This window comes from Lolium rigidum, chromosome 1, assembly GCF_022539505.1.
Source record: "Lolium rigidum isolate FL_2022 chromosome 1, APGP_CSIRO_Lrig_0.1, whole genome shotgun sequence".
Classification (NCBI taxonomy): Eukaryota; Viridiplantae; Streptophyta; class Magnoliopsida; order Poales; family Poaceae; genus Lolium; species Lolium rigidum.
The window spans coordinates 135216490-135221489 of record NC_061508.1 but is presented as its reverse complement, the minus strand read 5'-3'; positions in this window follow the sequence as shown (position 1 = coordinate 135221489).

Genomic DNA, 5000 nt, shown 5'->3' with positions numbered 1-5000 from the left:
CGCTTTCTCTGTTCGGGTCACGCCCCGCAGCAACGTAACGTTAAACGGGACGTTCTCGGAAGGCAACGGCGCTTGTTCCCCGCCAATAGACGGGGAACGTGCGCTTTCTCTGTTCGGGTCACGCCCCGCGGCAACGTAACGTTAAACGGGACGTTCTCGGAAGGCAACGGCGCTTGTTCCCCGCCAATAGGCGGGGAACGTGCGCTTTCTCTGTTCGCGGTCACGCCCCGCGGCAACGATAAACGTTGCCGTGGAGCGGGCGTAGCTGGCTGTGGGAATAACCCCGGCGCCAACAGGGAGGGATGCCACCCCCCCCCAATATACCTGGGGAACTTAGCCCCCCCTGGGACCCCTGCCCGTCAGCTTGTGAAGGAGCCCTACACTGTTGTCGCGGCAGAGAAAAAGGCCATTTCTCTGCCGCGGCAGCGATTTTCTGCCAGGCTTAGCCGTTTTTAGCCGGTACCGTGGTTTTGGCTGCCGCGACATGGTTTTTCACCGTATCTCGACCGCCGCGCGCCCACCCGACTATCGTTAGACGATTTCCGACGTCGGCCGCCGTATCTCGACGGTTGTTCTCAAATTCGGAGCGCACTCATGTCACCGCGTTGCCGCGGTAACGTTAAACGGGACGTTCTCGGAAGGCAACGGCGCTTGTTCCCCGCCAATAGACGGGGAACGTGCGCTTTCTCTGTTCGGGTCACGCCCCGCGGCAACGTAACGTTAAACGGGACGTTCTCCGAAGGCAACGGCGCTTGTTCCCCGCCAATAGACGGGGAACGTGCGCTTTCTCTGTTCGGGTCACGCCCCGCGGCAACGTAACGTTAAACGGGACGTTCTCCGAAGGCAACGGCGCTTGTTCCCCGCCAATAGACGGGGAACGTGCGCTTTCTCTGTTCGGGTCACGCCCCGCGGCAACGTAACGTTAAACGGGACGTTCTCCGAAGGCAACGGCGCTTGTACCCCGCCAATAGACGGGGAACGTGCGCTTTCTCTGTTCGGGTCACGCCCCGCGGCAACGTAACGTTAAACGGGACGTTCTCGGAAGGCAACGGCGCTTGTTCCCCGCCAATAGACGGGGAACGTGCGCTTTCTCTGTTCGGGTCACGCCCCGCGGCAACGTAACGTTAAACGGGACGTTCTCGGAAGGCAACGGCGCTTGTTCCCCGCCAATAGACGGGGAACGTGCGCTTTCTCTGTTCGCGGTCACGCCCCGCGGCAACGATAAACGTTGCCGTGGAGCGGGCGTAGCTGGCTGTGGGATTAAACCCGGCGCCAACAGGGAGGGATGCCACCCCCCCCCAATATACCTGGGGAACTTAGCCCCCCCTGGGACCCCTGCCCGTCAGCTTGTGAAGGAGCCCTACACTGTTGTCGCGGCAGAGAAAATGGCCATTTCTCTGCCGCGGCAGCGAATTTCTGCCAGGCTTAGCCGTTTTTAGCCGGTACCGTGGTTTTGGCTGCCGCGCCATGGTTTTTCACCGTATCTCGACCGCCGCGCGCCCACCCGACTATCGTTAGACGATTTCCGACGTCGGCCCGACTTAGCCGTTTTTAGCCCGTACCGTCGTTTTGGCTGCCGCGCCATGGTTTTTCACCGTATCTCGACCGCCGCGCGCTCACCCGACTATACTCCACCGTGTCGTTAGACGTTTTCCGACGTCGGCCCGACTTAGCCGTTTTTTGCCCGAACCGTCGTTTTGGCTGCCGCGCCGTGGTTTTTCACCGTATCCGACCGCCGCGCGCCCACCCGACTATACTCCACCGTGTCGTTAGACGATTTCCGACGTCGGCCCGACTTAGCCGTTTTTAGCCCGTACCGTCGTTTTGGCTGCCGCGCCATGGTTTTTCACCGTATCTCGACCGCCGCGCGCTCACCCGACTATACTCCACCGTGTCGTTAGACGTTTTCCGACGTCGGCCCGACTTAGCCGTTTTTTGCCCGAACCGTCGTTTTGGCTGCCGCGCCATGGTTTTTCACCGTATCCGACCGCCGCGCGCCCACCCGACTATACTCCACCGTGTCGTTAGACGATTTCCGACGTCGGCCCGACTTAGCCGTTTTTAGCCCGTACCGTCGTTTTGGCTGCCGCGCCGTGGTTTTTCACCGTATCTCGACCGCCGCGCGCCCACCCGACTATACTCCACCGTGTCGTTAGGCGTTTTCCGACGTCGGCCCGACTTAGCCGTTTTGCCCGAACCGTCGTTTTGGCTGCCGCGCCGTGGTTTTCACCGTATCCGACCGCCGCGCGCCCACCCGACTATACTCCACCGTGTCGTTAGACGATTTCCGACGTCGGCCCGACTTAGCCGTTTTTAGCCCGTACCGTCGTTTTGGCTGCCGCGCCATGGTTTTCACCGTATCTCGACCGCCGCGCGCCCACCCGACAATAGTCCACCGTGTCGTTAGGCGTTTTCCGGCGTCGGCCCTACTTAGCCGTTTTTTGCCCGAACCGTCGTTTTGGCTGCCGCGCCATGGTTTTTCACCGTATTTCGACCGCCGCGCGCCCACCCGACTATACTCCACCGTGTCGTTAGACGATTTCCGACGTCGGCCCGACTTAGCCGTTTTTTGCCCGTACCGTCGTTTTGGCTGCCGCGCCATGGTTTTTCACCGTATTTCGACCGCCGCGCGCCCACCCGACTATACTTCACCGTGTCGTTAGACGATTTCCGACGTCGGCCCGACTTAGCCGTTTTTTGCCCGTACCGTCGTTTTGGCTGCCGCGCCATGGTTTTTCACCGTATCCGACCGCCGCGCGCCCACCCGACTATACTCCACCGTGTCGTTAGACGTTTTCCGACGTCGGCCCGACTTAGCCGTTTTTGCCCGAACCGTCGTTTTGGCTGCCGCGCCATGGTTTTTCACCGTATTTCGACCGCCGCGCGCCCACCCGACTATAGTCCACCGTGTCGTTAGACGTTTTCCGGCGTCGGCCCGACTTAGCCGTTTTTGCCCGAACCGTCGTTTTGGCTGCCGCGCCGTGGTTTTTCACCGTATTTCGACCGCCGCGCGCCCACCCGACTATAGTCCACCGTGTCGTTAGACGTTTTCCGACGTCGGCCCGACTTAGCCGTTTTTGCCCGTACCGTCGTTTTGGCTGCCGCGCCATGGTTTTTCACCGTATTTCGACCGCCGCGCGCCCACCCGACTATACTCCACCGTGTCGTTAGACGTTTTCCGACGTCGGCCCGACTTAGCCGTTTTGCCCGAACCGTCGTTTTGGCTGCCGCGCCATGGTTTTTCACCGTATTTCGACCGCCGCGCGCCCACCCGACTATACTCCACCGTGTCGTTAGACGTTTTCCGACGTCGGCCCGACTTAGCCGTTTTTGCCCGAACCGTCGTTTTGGCTGCCGCGCCGTGGTTTTTCACCGTATTTCGACCGCCGCGCGCCCACCCGACTATAGTCCACCGTGTCGTTAGGCGTTTTCCGACGTCGGCCCGACTTAGCCGTTTTTTGCCCGAACCGTCGTTTTGGCTGCCGCGCCGTGGTTTTTCACCGTATTTCGACCGCCGCGCGCCCACCCGACTATAGTCCACCGTGTCGTTAGACGTTTTCCGACGTCGGCCCGACTTAGCCGTTTTGCCCGAACCGTCGTTTTGGCTGCCGCGCCATGGTTTTTCACCGTATTTCGACCGCCGCGCGCCCACCCGACTATACTCCACCGTGTCGTTAGGCGTTTTCCGACGTCGGCCCGACTTAGCCGTTTTTGCCCGTACCGTCGTTTTGGCTGCCGCGCCATGGTTTTTCACCGTATTTCGACCGCCGCGCGCCCACCCGACTATACTCCACCGTGTCGTTAGACGTTTTCCGGCGTCGGCCCGACTTAGCCGTTTTTTGCCCGAACCGTCGTTTTGGCTGCCGCGCCATGGTTTTTCACCGTATTTCGACCGCCGCGCGCCCACCCGACTATAGTCCACCGTGTCGTTAGACGTTTTCCGACGTCGGCCCGACTTAGCCGTTTTTGCCCGAACCGTCGTTTTGGCTGCCGCGCATGGTTTTTCACCGTATTTCGACCGCCGCGCGCCCACCCGACTATAGTCCACCGTGTCGTTAGGCGTTTTCCGGCGTCGGCCCGACTTAGCCGTTTTTTGCCCGAACCGTCGTTTTGGCTGCCGCGCCATGGTTTTTCACCGTATTTCGACCGCCGCGCGCCCACCCGACTATACTCCACCGTGTCGTTAGACGATTTCCGGCGTCGGCCCGACTTAGCCGTTTTTGCCCGTACCGTCGTTTTGGCTGCCGCGCCATGGTTTTTCACCGTATTTCGACCTCCGCGCGCCCACCCGACTATACTTCACCGTGTCGTTAGACGTTTTCCGACGTCGGCCCGACTTAGCCGTTTTTGCCCGTACCGTCGTTTTGGCTGCCGCGCTGTGGTTTTTCACCGTATCCGACCGCCGCGCGCCCACCCGACTATACTCCACCGTGTCGTTGGGCGTTTTCCGACGTCGGCCCGACTTAGCCGTTTTTAGCCGATTCCGTCGTTTTGGCTGCCGCGCCGTGGTTTTTCACCGTATTTCGACCGCCGCGCGCCCACCCGACTATACTTCACCGTGTCGTTAGACGATTTCCGACGTCGGCCCGACTTAGCCGTTTTTAGCCCGTACCGTCGTTTTGGCTGCCGCGCCATGGTTTTTCACCGTATCTCGACCGCCGCGCGCCCACCCGACTATACTCCACCGTGTCGTTAGACGTTTTCCGACGTCGGCCCGACTTAGCCGTTTTTTGCCCGAACCGTCGTTTTGGCTGCCGCGCCATGGTTTTTCACCGTATCCGACCGCCGCGCGCCCACCCGACTATACTCCACCGTGTCGTTAGACGATTTCCGACGTCGGCCCGACTTAGCCGTTTTTAGCCCGTACCGTCGTTTTGGCTGCCGCGCCATGGTTTTTCACCGTATCTCGACCGCCGCGCGCCCACCCGACAATAGTCCACCGTGTCGTTAGACGTTTTCCGACGTCGGCCCTACTTAGCCGTTTTTTGCCCGAACCGTCG